Source organism: Panthera pardus, unplaced genomic scaffold, assembly GCF_024362965.1.
Source record: "Panthera pardus isolate Hobbes unplaced genomic scaffold, ASM2436296v1 HiC_scaffold_21, whole genome shotgun sequence".
NCBI lineage: Eukaryota > Metazoa > Chordata > Mammalia > Carnivora > Felidae > Panthera > Panthera pardus.
This window is the reverse complement of record NW_026526777.1, coordinates 20,677,660-20,699,611: the sequence shown is the minus strand read 5'-3', so window position 1 is coordinate 20,699,611 and position 21,952 is coordinate 20,677,660. Positions and strand designations below refer to the sequence as shown.

The 21,952-nt window shown below is 36.4% G+C and overlaps 1 long non-coding RNA gene across 2 annotated transcripts in view; it reads right to left on the bottom strand.

The window, feature by feature from the left end:
- Positions 1 to 20,856, bottom strand: part of LOC109276559 (uncharacterized) — a 95,101-nt gene extending 74,245 nt beyond the window's left edge. For both annotated transcript variants that reach the window (XR_008424549.1, XR_002084725.2), the window contains exons 1-2: positions 20,752 to 20,856; positions 866 to 964 (exon numbers count right to left, since the gene is read on the bottom strand). This is a non-coding gene — a long non-coding RNA (uncharacterized LOC109276559). The remainder of the gene's footprint in view (positions 1 to 865; positions 965 to 20,751) is intronic.
- Positions 20,857 to 21,952: the final 1,096 nt, after the last annotated feature.

The window sequence follows — 21,952 nt, the reverse complement described above, 5'->3', positions numbered from 1 at the left end:
TAGGTGAAAGTGAGAGACCAGAACCTTCAATGTAGTTGCCTGGGTGACTTCTTGTCAGTCAGGATGTGCTCCGGCTCAGATTACTGTATGGGACTCTGTGTGATATTCGTGGCTACATAAATGACACAGAAGAGGACCATTTTGCTATGATACATTGTCACGTTCCCAGATGGTTGCATAGTTTATCTGACATTTTCCAGAGAGACATGTGCTATAATTTCATAGACTCCATGTTTGTTTAGTACAAACATTCCTAGACAAACCAAGCATAGCATACCAAAATATTTTCACAGATATGGACTCTCTTGAGAGTGAATATTGTTAGTTTGTGTACCAGAACTGTCATCAGCATGATTACAAGGAGATTTGGCTAAAGGAACTTCTTAGTTTCTCAGGGTGTCTCCCCTATCTCCCTCCTCCTGCCACCAGGGAGACTATGGATTGCAGACAACCTGCTTTATGATTTCTCCCCAGGAGCCATTTTTGGAGATGGGTTCAACTACAAGGCAGGAAAGAGACTGGAGGAAAAGTGCATTCTTTTTAGTGGTTGCTGGGTCTTTGGAAAGAGATTTAGTCTTTGCTATATGCTTTTAGCTGAGTCTAGGGAGAATAAATGTCTCTGGAGACACCAGATAAGTTTGGAGGTATCTCAGAGCTGAACATGCCATGACTTATGAGTCTCAGGACACAGATAAGCAAGATGGTAAATGTCTCAGGTTATCAATGGTTGCTTGAGATACTTTTTGGACTAGCTTGAACCATAGCAATATTATAGAGTTCTGCACATCCAGGCTAAGCATGTTGAGATTTATAAATTTACTCTGTCTACAAGAAAGGTAGGAAATAGTGTGAGTGAGGGCCTTACCATTGGAAGAATGGATATGTAGACTATGGATCAGTCAACTGGAGGTCATGGTGGATCAGAGACATCCAGAACAGATGCAACAGAAACAGAAGATAATACCTAGGCAAAGAAGGGTCAGTTAGACTCAGGGGACATGACATTACATGGCTAAGATGTCCTTGCCTCAGTTCCAGGAAAATAAGGCCACTTGGAATTTATGTTACTTCAAGGAAAGGAAAAGAAAGAGCCAGGAAAGGAAGACAGGAAAGGGAAACAGGGAGAGAGACAGAGAGAGAGAGAGAGAGAGAGAGAGGGAAAGAGACAACTTGATTTGATTCCATTTTATATTGGAAAGTTCTGTGTTACTTTGAATTGGGAAGATAAATTCTTCTGCTTAAAAATATATATATTGTAGATCAAATCCCATTCAGTTATAGAACAATAAAAATTATAGTTTTTGAAAGATTGAATTCATGACTGAATTTCCAACATATTCTATTATCTTTGCTGAAGAATAAATAAATAATAGACAATTTTGTTTGAAAAAAATATCTCTACTCTCACTAGTTGTGTTACCTTGGTCATGTTAGTTAATCCTACGGGCTCTAAGGTTTTTTTTTTTTTTTTAATAAAATAAACTATAAAATAGGTATAACTAACCTCTATTCATACAGTTGCTGTAAAGAGTAAACAGGATATTAAAGAAAGCGCCTAGCATTTGGCCTTTTACATGTAAATTATCAATAGCTGCTTAGGAAAGATCATCTGAAGCAGTGTCATTGACATGATACTACTCTTTCACATTTCGTAAATTATTTAGCTCCAGTTTCCAAATTAAGACAAATCTGTGACTCTTTGAGATATGAAGTCACCATTTTTGTTCTGCTTCTGGAATCCAAACATTGTGGCTACCAAGTTTTCAACCGTTATTAGAAGTAGGAGTTTCAACTGCAAAAGAGTGAAAATAAATATATCAGGTGCCATAAAACCCATTTGTATTGATGTAGTCATAGGCGAAATTAATCAATGAATCCTTACAGATGCTGATCTGAAATAATCCTTGCATTTCTAGAAGTAGCCCTCTCTAAGCATCCATATTTTTTAACACTGATTTTTAAATATTTGAATTTATTATGAGACTTTTGTTATCCCGTCTTAATTTATATGAGAAGACAAGGAAAATACATTTGTGATATTTTGTTTGTTATTCATTCATTCATTTCATTTTATATCACTGGAAGTACTGATATTATGGGGGTGTGTGCATTTTCAAGATGCTTTATTCTCCTTACAAGTAATAACACCTGCAAGCCATTGTGAGTACTCGTTCTTTTATGAGGTCAGGAATGTGCAGGTAAAAAGGATGCATTTCCTCGGGATGTTTTTTTTTAAGCAACAGCCAAAAGTCAATCAGTGTCTTCAGTTTTAAAAGAAGTTTGAAAATTCATTTGTATTTGAATGCTGGAATGATAAGCATGAAACTAATTAGAGACCAAAGGCTACACTGCCCCAGTGTCTTCTTCTGGCTATAGCACACTTGAGGACACCATGACAAGGAAGCTTGAGGGGAACATACGGCCGAGCTTATCATTCTTTTGCAAGTGAAGCGCATTTCTGCCTGTAATTTTTTGAATTTTAAAAGCGACTCTGAAAGAACAAGAGGAGGCTAAAAATATTCTAAACAGGACTTATAAAGTGATCATTGCAGTAACTTTTAGTAAACTAATAAACATATTAATAGGGTTACTTTTTCAAAGTAACTAACTTGGACTTCAAAATCCACATTAACATGCCAATCATTTGGAATTTATAATTGTAAAGAAGGAAAACATTGTTGATAAAATAACGATCTTGGGAAAAAAATCCTAAATTTGTGTATCTTGGGATTTATACTAGAGGAAATTAGAAATTATAAAATTTTAATTTATATGTTTGTTTCCCCTGAAAATCACTAATATGAGATGGACAACATTAAAATGAAAATCACAAGACTTGATTTTTATTCCAGGTCAGTCAGTGACTAGTTCTTTGACCTAGGCTTTCGTTTTCTTCCTGCAACCTGAGCTTTCTCGTAGGTAAAATGAAGGCATGGTATTAAAAGATCTCTAATTTTCTTTGTTCTAATATCTTCTGAGTTTGTTTCATCATTTTCTGCTGACTTTACTTCTAACTTTCGCAATGTACCGTAAATTCATGAACGTTTTATCTCTCATAATTACGCTTTTGAAATTACACTCTTGAGGCATTGTGGACTGAAATGAGATCTATTTGGAATAATATACCGCAGTGGACATTATTTAAATAGCAAATAAAAGATATTCATTACTTGGAACCTGGAACTCCCAGTGCTCAATGAGAAGCATGATGCCTTCTGTATGCCATTAGAGACATATTAGGAATCTAGGAATCCAGTGACAACTTTTGCTTTTTCTTATATACTCATGACTCTCTTTGAAGTCAGTGGGAATTGAATATGTGTAATGAGGTTACACAGGTGTGATTGCTATCTGTATCTCACATTCTCATCCTATATAACTCCCAAAGACTGTTTGTCAAATTCAATTTCAAGTCTGGGAAGCCAGTTGTAATGATTTACTTTCACATCATGGGCTGAAGCTAGCAGAAACAGAGGCACTGACAGGCAGGATGAATTTACTGGCCTGGAGCCACTAATTACAGAGGCTGTGTTGGAGGAACCTGAAATGCTTAGATGGAAAAATCTTGAAGCTCTTAAAAAGATTGGAAGGAACGTTTTCATCTAAAGAGACAGTGGAATTTTAAATTAAACACAATTGAGAGATGATTGTATACTAGTTTAAAGTCATCCCAGGCATCATATTATTATAAACTTTGAATCAGTCATTTTGTTCAGGAATAATCTAGAAATCTAGAGATGAGAGAAGGAATCTTCATTATGTTAATAACTGACATAAAACTGGAATTAGAAATGAGAATAAAGTTTGCATTCTTGAGAAAGAACAGACCTAGAGCCATAATTACCTGAAATATATCTACATTTGTTGTGTGTAATAGATGGAGCCTCTTTTCAAAATTATTTTTTAAATTGGCTTGGTGTGGCCAGTTCACAAGATGCTTTTAAGCCAATCTAACAAAATCCAAATAGAAAATCAATATATCTGGATGGTGTCTTTCTGAAAAGCCATCCAAGGAGAAAACAGGCTTTATAAGACAACATGTGTAATTTGCATTTATACAAAGCTGAATGACATATCTCAAACTTTATCATCAATTTAAGTCAATATAAGAAAGTACTTAGCATCATCTTCACAGTGGATAAACTAAAAATTAAAAAAAAACCCTGAATGTTAAAAAAAAAGACAAATTAGAAAAAATAGATTATGTGATTTTTCACTCCAATGACAAATCATGCTAGTTTAAGTTAATTATATAAATAAAGCAGAACTCACTTTAAGTAATCTACTTGAATTTCCAAAGAGTAACTTTGGAGTTCCACAAAGAACTAGGGTTTAATATATTATATCGGTGTAACATAAATATATATATTTTTTGAGATAACAGCCCACAGCTGGAAAATAAAGGGCAAAGACACTGTTATTCTATGAGAGAGACACACCAACATTTGCAGCAGTAGAAAGGCGTCAGGTTCGTTTTATGTTTGGTAAAATGGTACAACTACAGATTTTTAAAAGTAAATATTTAATAGCTATTGATGTCGGCAGTGGAAAGCATCGTAGATTCAGAGATGGTGTCCTAAGGTATTAATTTACAGTGACAGCAACCAATAGAGCTAGTGTAATTCTTAAAAACAAACAAAAAATCATTTACTCAGAAAGATTCTTTTCAGGGGCGCCTGGGTGGCTCAGTCGGTTAAGCATCCGACTTCGGCTCAGGTCACGATCTCGCGGTCTGTGGATTCGAGTCCCGCTCAGGCTCCGTGCTGACAGCTCAGAGCCTGGAGCCTGTTTCAGATTCTGTGTCTCCCCCTTTCTCTGACCCTCCCCTGTTCATGCTCTCTCTCTCTCTCTCTGTCTCAAAAATAAATAAATGTTAAAAAAAATTAAAAAAAAATTCTTTTCAAATGCTAAAGCAATAAAACGAACAGAGGTGTTATCAACTTTTAGGCTCAGAAGTCTAAAAAACCCAAACTGAATAGAAATCAAATTTTGATATACAAAACCATGAATGACATGGATGAAACAAACAACTTTTCCTACAAAAATCTTGAAATGCTAGAATAAATGCACATATTTTAAACCTTTAGCAATGAAAAAAAGAGGGAAATTTTACTTACTACAATAAATAACAGAATTGAAGGAATCCCAGGGTTAACATAGAGAATAAAGTTTGTTAAAAAGGGTTAAAGATTTTTTCTGTCAAAAAAACCCCCTCACATATAACTTATTACAGAATCTGTGATTTGTTGTCAAGGAGAACACCATATTCTACAGTGTTACTTTTAGTGCCCCAAAATGCAAATAAATGTATAATCCACCAGAAGGCTAAATATAACAATTCCTGTTTGGATTGTTTGGAAAAAAATGCTGAAATAAATGGAATTAAGTTCCACAAAATAAGGTTTTTTTAAATGTTTAGTTTTGAGAGTGAGAAAGACACAGGGTGCAAGAGAGGGGAGGGACAGACAGAAAGGGAGACACACAATCTGAAGCAGGCTCCAGGCTCTGAGCTGTCAGCACACAGCCCAACACGGGGCTCAAACCCATGGGCTGTGAGATCATGACTTGAGCCAAAGTTGGATGCTCAACTGACTGAGCCACCCAGGTGCCCCCACAAAATAAGTTTTTTAAGGAGAAATAATTTAAATAAATATTAAATAAAAAATTATTTGATTTAAACCCTGCAGAAAAAACTCACCAAAAGTATCAGTGTTCACCAAAAACTAAATAATCTCAGTAACAAAATATGCTGTTAAAAATTATTCATTCTATTTATTCATTTTATATATATAAAAGACAAAGTTATATAATATTTATTATAAAAGTATATAACTATATATAAATATATATTTTAGTTTTCAGAAAACTTTAAACATTTCTGGGTCCATTCATATGTGAATACCTGACTTATTATTATTAATCATTTTCAGCTAACATTAAGGTCATGAATTTTAATTATGGAACATATATGAAAGAATATCTCTTTTGACTCATTGCTTATGCTTCCTCTTTTGAATTTAATCTTATGCTATTTTGTGACATCTCTTTTATAATTTTTTTACTGCTAGCAAGCTTTTCTACCAACTTTAAAGTTGTTTAATTTTTCTTGAGTTCAAACAATAATTTTTATAGTCCTTTACATATTCTATAATGACTGCATAGTGGACAATCAATAATTGTTAAATTTGGGTCGTTGTTGTAGTTGTTTTGTTTTTTGGGTTTTTTTGTTTGTTTTAGAGAAAGAGCACATGAATGGTGGGGAGGGATACAGGGAAAGAGAAAATCTCAAGCAGACTCCATGCTCTGCCCTAACCAGAGCCAAAATCAAGAGTCAGGCACTCAACTGACTGAGCCACCCAGGTGCCATTAAATTTTCTTTTCTTTTTGAAAATTTGTAATTATTTCATTAAAATTACTTCTCATTAGTTTTACTGTGCTGTAGATGGAATCTGGTTTTAGACGAATCTCAAATTATACCTGTTTTTTTCTTGTGTAGACAGGACCTGACTGTGGTTATTGTCTTGGGTCATTTTGCATAAAACAAACCAAGATAATATCTTGATCAAAAGGTAACAGAAATTGCTTATTTTTAAATGACATCATCAGTGCTTGATAGTACTGTTAGGAAACTACTGTTCAAATGGGGAGGGTATTGTCTATCAGACCTGAAGTTGCCTTTTGCTACACATGTTGAGAAATATAGAAAGGCAGAAACAACCAATTAAGTGCTTGTCTGAAAAATTAGAGTTCATTGTCAACATTAGAAGGACTGGTTATTTTATTTATTTAAAAAAAAAAATTTTTTTTAACGTTTATTTATTTTTGAGACAGAGAGAGACACAGCATGAACGGGGGAGGGGCAGAGAGAGAGAGGGAGACACAGAATCGGAAGCAAGCTCCAGGCTCTGAGCCATCAGCCCAGAGCCCGAGGCGGGTCTCGAACTCGAGGACCTCGAGATCATGACCTGAGCTGAGGTCGGAGTCTTAACCGACTGAGCCACCCAGGCGCCCCTATTTTATTTACATGTAATATGGCTGCAAATGACTTTAAATTGTCAACATTGTTGATTTGCTCCGGTGTAAGGCATAAACAACAGAAACTCACGTGCTTATTGTTGGACTGGAGAACAACCAATACAAAGTTGCAGGAAGTGAGATCATCGGAAGGGTTATGTTTGGTTCCTGATTTTACTGGCACTGGGCTGTTAGCTTAACACTCACCATCTTTCCATTTAAAATGGAGTTTAGTTAGCAATGACAGTCGGTTAGCATTCAATGAGAGTCCATTTAGTCATTATATACTTTTCGTTTACAAATGAAACAGTCAAGATACTCCAGTTTTTTACAAGAAAAATGAACCAAAAAGCTAACTTTAGTGAGTCATTGTATATGTAGATAAACCGTGTATATGTGGTATGTATAGGAAAAAAAACCTTTAGATACAAAACAATATAATTATGTAAATGATAATTATAAAAATTAAATTATAATTATTATATAATTATGTATTTTAATAAAATTTAAGGGAACAAATTTAAATCAATAAGCACTTGTTCTTTTCTTTCTTTCTTTCTTTTTCTTTCTTTGAGAGAGAGAGCATGAGCGGGGAATGGGAGGAGAAAGAGAGAGAGAGAAAATCCCAAGCAGGGACGGCACAGACCCTCATGAGAGGCTTAAACCCATGAACCAAGAGATCAGGAACTGAGCCAAAAACCAAGAGTCCGTTGCTTAATCGACTGAGCCACCGAGACGCATCAAACATTTGTTCTTTGTAAGTGTTGTGGAGTGTATATACAAAAATTAGTTCCTGTTAAAATTAAAAAAAAAAAAATTAGTTCCTGCCTCAAAAAGTAATAAAAAAAACCAAAAAGTTAAAAAGTAACAGAAAATTTTGTTAGAAATAAAAATTGTTTTTTTTTAAGTTAGGACATGATTAATTGTGAAATGAGTGCTATAAACAATGAGCCAGAGGAAATATTATTTCATGTGTATTTCAACTAAAATTCACATCATTATCTTTAGTATGTTAGCTAAGAATGATTATTAATTAACTTCTAGGCCTGATATTCACATATGAATTGGTATTGTTACAAACATGTTATGAAATGTATTGAATATGAAATGTAAATACTTAAAGGTTTTGGAAAACAATTGAATCCATCAACTGGTGAAATTTTATTCATAGATATTTTATTTAACATTGTTTTCTTTCTAGATTGAACATAGATGAATTTTAGTTCATTCTCTATCCAGGTTATTACCATAAATTTTGAATTAATAGAGCTTATGTTCTAAAAGGTCTTACAAGTCTTCAAGAGTTTGAGTAAATATGTACACAGCTTTCTTTCTCCATACATCTAAAATTAAAATGTGTATCTTTCCAAGGGATCTGCAGATTTATAAAGATAGGATCGCCAGGCCAGTGAAATTAAAATTTGCATCTCTCAAAGGAAATCATGCACTCATAAAGAATGGCCAGGCTAGTTATTGTGAGTAGTACTTAAGATCCAAGCAGTGATTTACTGTCATGCAGTTGCTCTCTTTCCTTCTGGTTTTATGAAATAAATTATTGAATAGCAGCTTTGTTTATGTCATTAAGATTAAAATCTCCGTCAAAATTGTCTTAGAGGAATTCTAAAAGGTCTGGGAAATGGTTGGGTATTAACAGTGCTCTCAGTTTTTCACATTAAAAAATGTTGCTTTTTCTGACATCCTAATTTGTGTATTTATGTGGGGTGTATGTGTGTGTGAGTGTGTGTGTGTGTGTATAAAAATAACCAACTAAAGAGTAGGTAATTAAATACCCCATTAGAGATATCACATTTCTTTTTTGTATATACAATATGGAAAAGTTTGAAGTGTAGGGTGAATAGGTGTGACCTGTTAGAGTTGAATACGTTTATTGATGGCATATTTTTATATTATAGAAAATTCAAGCAGAAATGTGAAACTCTAAAATAATAAGAAGACAGTAGGTAATATTAATATCTGTCTAAAGTACAATAGATATCAGAACAGGAGAAAATGACTTGTAATGTTGCCTTTCTAGTTTAATTTCCAAAATTAGTTTTAAATAATTATGTAATGACTGTTATGTGCTGAATGTGATCATGCCTGAGAGACAACTACTTTTGATCGTGGATGCCCTGTGTCTATAGACTGTGACAGCCTCCAATTAAAATACTGCTAGTGAAAAATTCATTTTCTGGCAAACTCAGATTTGCTGTTGTTGTTATATAATCCTTTAACTTAAGAAAAGAAAGAGAATTAAAAAAAATACCATTCTGAATTTCTACTTGAGAGATTTTTGGCATTCTGGGGAAAAAACTCTTGATCTTAATATTCTTACAGTTCATGGCCATACAACACTGCATTCTGCTTCGTCAACCACCTTAGTAGTAGATTGCATTCTAATTGCAAGGTAAAGGAAATTTATGGCAATTCAGCATACTAAATGATAATGGGGAGCAAGATTTAGTCCTTGAGCACTTATTGACATAGACTCACATTGGCTGAGTTTTGCATACTTTATTAATTGATATCTATTCTCATCAAATAGATGATTTTTTGATACATACAGAACACATATAGCAGTGTTCTATGATGCTACACCTTCCTTTTGTGTGTCTCATTTGCAATAATCTTTTATGCAGTTGTCAAATTTAGTGTGTATAAGACATGCTTGAGATAACGATGGAGACCCTCTGTGTAGATGTATTTGTCTGGTGGAAACACTGTGGGAGCTTTCCATTCGGAAAGACTGTGTTTGGAGTGGTATTTGGTAGTCATCTACAAACAAACCAAACTCGTTTGATATGTAAATTATTAGACAATTTGAGGGTTCATAATAGTAGTACTAGTAGAAGTCATAGCAATAATTATCAAGATATATTTATATCTCGGGGCGCCTGGGTGGCTCAGTCGGTTGTGTCCAACTTTGGCTCAGGTCATGATCTCACAGTTTGTGAATTCAAGCCCCATGTTGGGCTCTGTGCTGACAGCTCAGTCTGGAGCTGCTTCAAATTCTGTGTCTCCCTCTCTCTCTGCCCTTTCCCCGCTCACACTCTGTCTCTCTCTCTCTCTCAAAAATAAGTAAACATTAAAAAAATTTTAAAAAGATATATTTATATCTCCATTCATTGTTTTATATTTATATGCATTATTTCACAGATATGACTAATTTCATGAGAATTTTGTCAGTGTTGATTGATGACTTAGGTGCTCAGGGAAGAGAATCAAAATACGGGTGAGACTCACTGAAAACTACCACAAAGTTAATTTCTACTCTTTGTTCTAAAAATTCTTGCCTTAGTTTTTCTTTTTAAATTCATATCGTATTCTCCAACATTAAAAGGAAAAATCTCCTCTAAAATCTCTCGGGAGATCGTATGGCCTAGGAATTAGAATGTACAATGTTGAGAATATTTATATGAAACAAAGAAAGCAAAATTGATTATTCTTTGGGGTCAGAATAAGAGTGGCGAATTAAAGTTTCAACAGAAAATTCTAATTATTTCCTTGAAAGGCACAACATTCAATGGAAAAGGCATTATGAAACATTAGAGCCTACGTCAGGATTTTCAGAGTTAAAAAAGGTAACAATAAGACAAAACCATTCTAGTGGCTTCACTGTGGAGACAGGGACAATTCCCCATAATATCAACATCCCTATTTAGGTTTTAATTGTCTTGTACATCCAGCTATGCGCACAAGTGTGGTAAAGGAGACAGGGAGGTTTCATATGGTTTTTTCTTTGACACGATTTCATATGTTAAACTAATCGCTTTTACTGTGCTTCTTTTTCTGTTTGGACAAAAAAGCGAATAGAGTTTGACGTGGTCATGTATAGGAGCATATTATCTCGGTTCACACAGGAAATTATAAATTAACAAAAAAAGAAAAGAAATTATAAGTTCATAATCTTGTACTTTTTCTTATTTGCAGGTAATACAATTATACTGAGGTCCAAAGCCTATTCTGTTTCTAGGTCCCTTAAGACTCCTTGGAATTGATATAATTTGGGGGTTCCTTTTAGATCATGAGTATGGGGAAAAAAGAAATAAATTCACACTTAGCTTGTGTAGCCAAGCAGGAGATTCCAATTTTAATACAAATTTCTGTTTTTACAATGATCATATATTACATAATTATGGTTTAGGGCAAGGATGTTTTCAATATTGAAACCTCCTTGGAACACTGTAATGCTTAGAACTTGCTTTGAAGTTAAGAAAAATTCTGAATACAGAGAAGACACCTGAAAAAAATACTGTGAAAGTGTTAAATCAGAATAAAACCGGCAGAAAAGGGTAAAGTAATAATGGGGAATATTCATTTTGTTTTGAAAGGCGCTAAGACAGTCATGTCAGGACAACTAATATGCAGCTGGTTTTGTATTCATGCTGTTCAATTACATGAGGGATCATGAGAAATTCCCAGTGGCCCTGCCACATTTCTCTCTTATTATAGTTCTTATTTTAGAACTTTGATTTTGCTTTAAAAATGCATGAAATGCCTACCTCAGGGCAAACTCTCTCACTCCATGTGTCTCCTATTGAAACAGCTGCACTTTACAGCTTCTACAGATAAAGAGGTCAATTTGTTTTATGTAATGGGATAGTATTCAGGAAATACCCTTGATTTTTAGATTCAGGACTTGAGGTTTCAAATATTTGCTCTTTGCCTCAGAAGGCCCCGTGGATTTAACTGCCACCTATTCCTGGAACCTTTACTGCTGTGGGTCCCCTGCTCACCATTCTCTCCCTTGCTCTTCCCATCTTCCCTCGGAATTTCAGTCCCACTGCTCCAAAACACCACTCTTGACTCCGAAGTGGATTGGGCAGCGTGCCTTCCTTGTCAACGTGAGATTCACACACTTTATAGAACTCAGAGGCTAAAGTTAGATTAGCACCTACATTAGGCTTTCTTCTTTATGTAATCAGAAGAATTAAAATTCAAGAGAAAAGTTTGGAGAGAAAAACAAAACATGAACAGTGGGCCCTTGTCTGGAATGTTTTGCATCTGGAATAAATATTTGCGATTTTGTTCTCTCTCCTCAGGCATCTCTTGACATGAGGGCAAGTATTCTATAGGGATGTTTTGTTTGAATAAGCCAGGAAAACTACTTATTTAGTCTCATTTCATGAAAACTTTAAGAGACTTACAAGAAAGTAGTACAACAAACGTGAAGACAGGAAGGTAGAGTTTAGGACATACTAGCTGTGCTCAGGGGAAATTCTAGACTTCTCTGTGTCTTTTTTTAATGTTAATATTTGGTAGCTACTGGGGCGCCTGGGTGGCGCAGTCGGTTGGGCGTCCGACTTCAGCCAGGTCACGATCTCGCAGTCCGTGAGTTCGAGCCCCGCGTCAGGCTCTGGGCTGATGGCTCAGAGCCTGGAGCCTGTTTCCGATTCTGTGTCTCCCTCTCTCTCTGCCCCTCCCCCGTTCATGCTCTGTCTCTCTCTGTCCCAAAAATAAATAAATGTTGAAAAAAAAAAAATTAAAAAAAAAAAATATTTGGTAGCTACTAAAACACTAGTAACTACTAAACAGGTAATGACTCAATTAGTTCATGTACAGGGACCAAATCATTTCTCTAAACGTTGTAAATTCCTACAATGTGGAATAACTGAAATATCTAAGTGGCTACTCTGCTGTTGCCCTTGGAGGCTGGGATCCCCTCCCCACCCAAAACTTGAACATTATGAGGATGTGAAGACATGTGTTACTTACATAAAGAGGATTTTTGGGGAAAGCAGGGAACTCTCTTAAAGTGGTCTGAAAATGACTCGAGGGAAAGGAGAGGCACATGGCTTTGTTGCAGGGGTGGGGGCCAGGGGGGCAGTTAGACGGTGAGGTGCGGGTTTATGGTGAAGAGGGCGTGGGAGGAAGGGACTTCGCTTGAACTTGCCACTAGTGCTAAGGGAAGGAATGCACAGGGTTTCCTTACTGGTTGCCCAGATGTAGGGTAAGCAGGAAAGAGAAAGATATGGGGTTTAAAAGCTGTCAGTGGTTAAACATGAAAAATGTAGTCAAACTCTTGATTACAACAGCGGTGAAAACTACCTTTTTAAATCAGACCCTTATAATGTCCCTCACTCCACTTGCACTGTCATCTGTCTATCGCTGTTACCTTCTTCCCTCCCTCCCTCCATTGGTTCCTTCCTTCCTTCCTTCCTTCCTTCCTTCCTTCCTTCCTTCCTTCCCTTTCATGGAACTGGTCCCAATCTGACATATGAGTGTGACTGTTTATTGTTTGTCTTTTCCAGCTGCAACTGTAAGCTCCTGGGAGCTATGATTATGGCTGTTTTCTTTACTGCTGTATCCTCAGCACCCAGACAATGCAGGAAAAATAAGCACATGATAATTTTTTAGAAATGCTCGTCAGCTTTACTAGACTATGTGACCCATGAAGGCCAGATTGTGCCTATTGTGCCTATTCCTATTGTGTTGATTCCAGTGATTCAGAGAAATGCTTCATGCCTCAGCAAATAGTGTGCAAAGACTTCACTTTTTTAGGTGCTTTGAATATAGCACTTTTGCAAGATTCTTACCATATTTTTTGCTTTCAACAAAGAAACTAAACCTTTTTTTTAAAATTTTTTTTAATGTTTTTTATATTTATTTTTGAGAGCAAGAGAGAGACAAGAGTGTGAGTGGGGAGGGGCAGAGAGAGAAGACACAGAATCTGAAGCAGGCTCCAGGCTCTGAGCTGTCAGCACAGAACCCGATGCGGCACTCGAACCCATGAACCGTGAGATCATGACCTGAGCCAAAGTCAGTCGCTCAAATGACTGAGCCACCCAGGCGCCCCTAAATCTTTTTTTTTTAATGAAATCTTGACTTATTTAAGTGCTGAAACCAAGCAAAAACAAGTTTATTGAGTGTTGCTGATTTGTTTTAAAGTTTGGGTGGAGTAGCAACTTTACCAGAGAACTAAGAACTGGGAACTTACTTCTGATGACAAAAAAAAAAAAAAAAAAAATGCTAAAGTTCTATACATTTTAGGGGTAGTACAGACAAGGCTACTCTCCTGTTCATAGAGAACAACAAGAAATATCTTAATTACTAGAACCCTAAGTGAACTTTCAATTTAAAATCAATTATATAAATTGCAGGACAGCACAATTGAAGTCAGGGAAAATCTAATAAATAATGTTCAGGTGAAATTTGTTATATGTGTTTATTAACAAACCAAAATATCCTCCCTGACATAGATGAACAAATAGACACATAGGTAAATAAGTAAATACATAACATGTATAAATTAGATGTTGCTCTGTTTTCCAGTCTAGCCCACATGAGAGCACACAAGTTGTCTTGCAACTAAACAACACTTCTTTGAGATATTCAATGTTCTGACTTAGGCTGATTCTTTTTAGCTCCCAAACGTTTAGTTCACTCTAATTTAGTAACCGTTATTACAAGACATTTGATATTCTGCAGCTGTGAAAGTATATGGCTGCCAAACTCCATGACTGATTGCAATGTTGTCACAGCCTGAGGAAGGTGGCTCAGCCAAAACCCCTTCCTGGTGCCCATGTCTCAGTTAGGTTTCAGCCACCTTCATTTTACCAACTAAAGGAGGTGGGGAGCTGTATGCTGTTCAGAGATGTCTGTTGCTCAGCAACTAGTCCTTCCCTCTTAGGAAGCAGGTCAGGAAAAAAGAGAAGAGATGAGGGGGTGATTAAATATTTGTCTGCCATCTCCGATAAAGCAGAAATCCTCTGAAAAGAAATTGTTCTGGATAGATATCTCCAACCCACAGAGAAACAAATTAATCTCATTAAGCAAGGGGTTAATATCTGCTTGCTAGAAATGCTGTTTCTTCTACCCCACCTGAAGGAAGTTTTAGTGGTTTTAAATAGCATCTAAGGCCAATAACATTATATTTGATAAGGTTGGAAGTTTTAGTATGGTATGACAGTCATCTCGAGGTCAAAGAATAAAATTCCTCCTTGAAAGACAAGAAAAAATGTTTTTTATCTCTACAGTCGGCTTATTATTTAGTTACTCAGAGATGCTTATATGTCATAACAAATTCCAAATGACATAAAATTCACTGAAATGTATTTCTTCTTCTGTTACTTAGGAATACTGTTGGGTACTGTTTGTCAAGAAAAATTCCAAATGAAAAACTGCATGGCAGAATCCTGAATATCTCTCATTGAAAAATGTGAAACAGAAAATTTTCTTTCATGTATTGAATGATGTGAACTTGTGATAACTGTATACCATTTGGTGGATTTACAGTGTAAAAGAATTAAAAATTAGATCTGCAAACATATGGTAAAACAGACATTTTGGTTAGGAATAGTAGACGTAAAAAGAATCCACGATTCTTTTTTTTATTTAAAAAAAAATTTAATCTTTATTTATTTTTGAGACAGAGAGACAGTGTGTGAGCAGGGGAGGAGCAGAGAGAGCGAGGGAGACACAGAATCTGAAACAGGCTCCAGGCTCTGAGCTGTCAGCACAGGGCCCAACGTGGGGCTCGAACTCACGAACTGTGAGATCATGACCTGAGCTGAAGTCAGACGCTCAACCAACTGAGCCACCCAGACTCCCCAAGAATCCATGATTCTTTAAGAGTCTATTCTTACCACTTCTCTTAAATCAAACCTTCTTTCCAAAAATATTTTGTCTCAGTGGGTGTAATTATACAGTCTAAATGATCATACATTTGTTTTCTATATTATATGACTGATAAGCTATTAAAAACGGACAATTTGCCACGTCAGTTGCTTGTTAGTTAAGACCTTTTTCGGTATTCTCAGGAAGTAGCATTTCTCAGGTTTAAGGTGAGGGTCAGTTAATAAAAGCTGAGGTTCCCTCAGGGGGAATGGTCAAGGGTTGACCAGGGCACTGTGGGTCCTTCCACATGTGTTGATGACTCTGCCAGAATCTGAAACCAGAGCTATGTAATTACCAATGCCTTCATCTGTTTACACTTCATTTATTCACTCACGATTCAGCCTTTACAAAACCAACAAAAACATGAATAAATTAATTTGATTCAGCAATGATTTACTGTCTTTCATTCTGTTTTCTCAGTAGAAAATATATTGCCTTTGAGAATTGGGGACAACCAAACATATTTAAAACCCAAAGAAAATTATATGAGAAGTCAGCCCTTTCTTCCAAAAAAAAATTTTTAATGTTTATTTCTGAGAGAGAGAGGGAGGGACGGAGAATCCAAAGTGGGCTCTGCACCGACAGTAGTGAGCCCAATCTCACCTACGGTGAGATCAAGACCTGAGCGGTTGGCCACTCAAAGGACTGAGTCACCCAGACCCCCTAGAGTCAGCCCTTGCTTATTCACTATGGGCTTACCTCATTACAACCCCCCCAAATCTACCTCTATTTTGTCTTCTATAAAATGGGGTTTATTTTTTTTTAATTTATTTATTTTGAGAGAGAGATAGAGTGAGTGGGGGAGGGGCAAAGAGAGAGGGGGACAAAGGACCCTAAGCAGGCTTTGGGCTGTCAGCTCAGAGCCAGATGCAGGGCTCTAACTCATGAACCATGAGATCATGACCTGAGCCAAAATCACTAGCCGGACACTTAACCGATTGAGCCACCTAGGTACCCCTAAAATGGGGTTTAAACTTGATCTAATATCTTTGAAGAAGTGTTATATTGAAGTGCTGTGTGAGATTTTATTTTTGAGATTTTATTTTAGATCTTAGTTACAGTTGGTTATTTTATAATTAAGAATAATATTGCTATATAACTAATAATAAATAATTCCACTCTAGCTACATAAAACACACACATATACACACTTACATATATTTTACATGTATTTTTTAATTTAGTTCATGTAGATTGAAATTTACATTGTCATTTACAATAAGTCATAATTATTATGATTTTTAAAAATATTGCTACCTGATAAATAATGGAAACATTTTAATCTCATACACACATATTTTACTATGACCCTGTAGAATTAATTTGACAGATTATAATTGCAATTCTGATTGGATATCTGTTAATATCTATCTTTAGAATGAGAGCATTTTCATCCGCAGCTTCCTCATTCCTACTTTTCAGTTCTTGTGCTGGCAGCTCAGTCTCTGAGAATCAGAGACCAGAGGCATTTTACCCTTCCAGAAACATTTTCTGACCCTTGTATTATTGCTCAGCTCCTTTCACTAAAATATGAAGAGGTCACATTCTATGTGAAGGATAGCATTCCTCAAAACTCACAAAATTTAAGACCCATTCCTATGGGATATTTATATTTTAACACAGCCTGGTCGGGTTGAGCTGGGGGAAAAATGGCAAAAATAGGCTCATGTTATTTAGGTACAATGTAACTTTTTTTTTAAAAAAAGAAAACAACACAAGCTTATATAAAGTTTGCTGCTATATCTAACCTATGGTATCTTGCTTTATAAGATTTCTCCACAGCTGTAACAGACTAGCTGTGTATCAAACAATTTGCATTTAAACGTGATAATCAGGAAAAAGAGATTCTTTAAAATATAAAACTCAGATTAAGAATAAATTGTACATGCAAATGTGCTGATTTGGATGCAGAGGGATGGGTTCTAACAGTGGGGCAACTATAGAAATTAAGGCTACGCTTTCCCTGAGTGCCCAGTAACGTCAAATTGCAATTGAACACCTATGGGAATAAATGTGACATCCAAATGGTTACCAAATGAATATATTATGCTCTGTGATGTTTCACTGAATTCTAAACGAGTTCAGAATGATGACATACCAAGAGGTGCTGAAGTACTTCAGACACACTCAGTCAAATGCATGTGGTTAAATAAAACTCTGTGGAATGTTCCTTATATAAAATGAGTTTTTCCTATTCAGAAGGAAAGTAGAGCAATTTATTTTTTTCTTACACAGTCTCATCATAAGTAGGAGTTGACTTTAATAAGCTTGCTTTGGTTTTAAAGAAACTCTTGCAGTTTGAAAGTTACTTTGCAATGTTTTCCATCTTTAATGTGCTAAACTTGCAATCTTGCTTTTAGTGTGTCCTGTAGCATTTATGAGGCTACATTTTGTGTTTAGTATGAAAAAGCAGTAATGACCCGGATAAGTGGACTAATGGGCAGGATAGTTTATGCTTCGAAAAGGCTTTCCGGTAAACTGGGAGTGTTAAGATGTTCTAATCAAATATTCTGATTACTTTTTTTTTTTTTTTACCATACTTATATGCAAAATATTACATGTGATAGATTTAGGTTATATTGAAAATGTACTTATATTTAAAGTTTCTATTCCTTTTGATATGTGTAAATTAATGATTACGGAGCAAATTTCAAAAAGTAAACTCATAAAGAGTTGCCCCTCTGAGGATGAGTTCCCTGGGGTGCGTTCCAGCAATTGTTTGAAGGAGCAGATGTCTCACTGTGAGTTACAGCTCAATCCGTGCGATGACCAAATCATAACACAGAGCAGACTCAGGTAAGAAAGCGTCAAGGAATCTGGAATGGGAGCTCATTCCTGGGGTAGGAGGAGAGAAAGAGAAAAAGGAACCTAGGAAACAGGAAGTGTCTCCTAAACCCTTCTTGGGTCTCCCCATATTTTCACCAAGGAATCAAATCCAGGAAATTCATAAAATATTGCAAATTCTGATTCTGCCAATCACTTGCTTTGAGGCCTCGATAAGGTCATGTAACCTAGGTTTTGGTTTTCAAGCTGTAAAAGGGATTAATTGTGAATTGTTGGGTAATTGCAGGCTTAGCAAAAACATTTATGGAAGAATTCCTTGATCTGTTAATCAAGTTGTTGTAACTGTTACTTAGCCAGGTCTCCTAAGGACCCAGTACCCCAGGAGCTGGCTGTCCAGACCTACTCCACAATACAGATGCCTTGAATCAGGATTCTTCCTATCCTTGAAACCCTCCCATATTCCTCCATCATCCCATTTTATACTGTCCCTCACTTCATCCCCAGTGGATGAGCCACTGGTGTTTCCATTCCTCCTATAGTTGAGTTCTTTGCCTCCGGGTCTTTATACCAGCGCATCCTTGACTTTCAAATGAGTGATCTCTTCTTGTGTTCTTAGCTTACATACCTCCCCCTCTGTTAGGATGTCCCGAGTGAGCATCCAATCTAATTATAAAATTATAAAAATCTTTCCTAGCAAATCACCCAATTTTAATTTTCCGCCAGCAATTATCACTGACTTGTATTTTCTTGTTTGTTGTATTGATTGTTTCTCCCTGGTTAGTCTTCACTTCTGTATCTTCTCTATCTACTCAGGTGCTTTGGCTTACTAAGTGCTCAGTAAATATTTTCTAGGTGAATTAATTTCTAGTGCAAGCTGGTTGTGGTGTTACATTTGCATTGTCTAAGTTGTGGGAAAGTCTCCCTCCTCTGGTCAAACACGAATCTCCCACCACTGAGACTGGGAGGTTCAGATTTCTTCAGGACGTTCTGAGGACATTTTTCTCTCAACTGAGAGTTGAATGCTAACTACTTCTCCTCCTCCTCCTCCTCCTCCTCTTCCTCCTCCTGCTCTTGCTTAGTTTGTTGAGAGACCAAATTTAAGTTTTCTCCACTCAGACTCAGTGTAGAATGGAGGCAGCTTGAGATTCTAGTCAACAAGGAATAAATTAAAAATGTGATGCTTGTGTATTCAGATTTCTGTATAGGATTCTTAACAAAAGTTTTGAATAAGAAATTACCTCATGTCTACCGAGAAGGAGCACCACTGGATAAAAAGAGAAAAATAAGTTTCATCAGACTTGTATGAACTCTTTCTCCTTCAAAGGATACAGGGAAGCTGCCCAGAGGGACTGCTAATCCCGTCAGCAGGCCCAAGACATGCTGGCTGATGGTGCCCTCAATGTGGCAGTGGAAATCTGCTGGGATTCTAAAACTTAACAAGGCTTGAGGGGAGCTATGTACCTGGAACAAGTGTTTTATTTTATTCTCTAAATTTCCTATTTTTTGGCTTCAAAAAACATCTGATTCAAATATTCTTATACCATTAATTCCTCATATTGAACATAAATGAAGAAGTATCCAATATCCTCTAACGTGAACAGCAATTTATTCTCCACCTTTCCTTTTAATAAAACCAAAGGGGTACCATGTGAACCTGAGGTCCTGCCCTGAGATCCCTCTGAATCTGTCCATTATGCAGGCACCCTCCTTAAAGACTTTGTGTTCCAATGAATAAGACTCTGTTCCTCTTCTCTTCTGTGCTCTTTCTCTCCACCTCCCGCTTTAAAAAAATTTTTTTTAATGTTTTTTTTTTTTTATTCTTGAGAGAGAGACAGAGAAAGAGAGAGTGGGGGGAGAGACAGAGAAAGAGGGAGACACAGAATCTGAAGCAGGCTCCAGGCTTTGAGCTGTCAGCACAGAGCCCGAGGCAGGGCTTGAAGTCATGAACAGGAGATCATGACCTGAGCTGAAATCCTGAGTTGAAATCCACCCAAATGCCCCTCCTTCTCCCCTTTTGGTATTTAAATCTTGTTTACCTTTGAATGTGCTTCTTCTGCTGAGGAATGTGGAGACCTGATAGCTTCCAGAGTATCATGGAACTGGAACATTTCACCACAACCTTTCCTCAGTAGTACATCATCTCCCTGTCCCCCCTCTCTCTCTTTCTCTCTTTTTGTTTTTTGCTTTTTAGTTCTGGGGCTGACAGTTAAATCCTTGAGAAGTTCCACTTTCTTCCAGAACCACTTTCTGAGCCCTTGTTTTATCTGCTCAGCTGCCAACTCCCACCACTACTGTATAGCCACATTCTATGGAGGAAGAACATTCCTCAAAACTCACCTGCCAAAGAAGAAAATTGAACTGAAGAAGATGAAGACAGAAGCTGATTGTTTCCAACCCTGTTTCCAGCAATAGGAGAGACAGCAAGACCAATTCTGAATACCATCTCCACTGAATCAAAGGGCAGGAGTTTTTAAGAGCTGGGGTGAAGGAACGCAGGCCTTCTGTGTTTGCTAGTTGACCTTAGCCAAAGGAAAAGTCAACTTTCTCCTATCTTCATGACAAGGGGTAGTGTCACAACTTGAAGGAAGATGTCCACCAAAGTTAATATCCTACTTTCCATAGAGACTGGGAGATCAGAGTGCAATCTTACCATGATGATTACATTTCAAAGGAATGACTCTCTGGTCCTTGAGAAAGACATTCCTGGTTGTAAAACTGACAAGAGGCTTTTAAAAACCAGTTACTTCTAGAGACTGCAGTTATAATTACAAGATTTCTCAAGTAAATGCTCTAAGAAAAGGGAGGTCAGGGGCCTGGATTCTAAAGTTAAGTCAAACTGAGGGGAATGTTAAGAGACCAAACATGTTTTAATTTCCCTTAAGACTAAACTTAGGGGCACTTTATAAGGAGTGGTTCATCTTACAATCATGTTTCCAACAATTTGCTTAGATATTCCCTATTTTTCTTGCCTGGAATGTGATTCTGGCTATCTTAAAAGTGTGCCTGCCTTGATAGTATATTTATTTTCTCAGCTTTACTCTCTAAAATATCACAGAATACAATTTTCCAAGTTAATAGCACAGTGAGACGTGCTGGCTCTTTGGCTATCCTCATTATGTCTTCTTTTCTTTTGTTTTTTTTAATATTAACTTGCATTCCAAAGTTATTGATTTTAAACTTGACGAATGCTTACATGATATTATTAGAATTAAAAAAGATTATGTTATTTCATGTTAAAATAATAGCACAGTGGTAACCAAAATCATCTGTAAAAATTCCTATGTGTATAAACAACAGCTTGGATCACAAGACACTGTAAAAGTTTAGAAGTGGGTATTTCTGTTTAGCAGCAAAAGTGCTACCTCCACGGGAGGCATAGGTTTCAGCAGACTTGATAATCCATGTGGGTTGCCAATTTTGCAAATTTAACATTATCGACTGAATGTTAAAATTATTTGAGGTTTCCATTATTTCAAACTTTCTCATGAAATGCGTTAAAAGTAATTTATAGCAAAGTGTGGGCTGTATTTTAATTTTC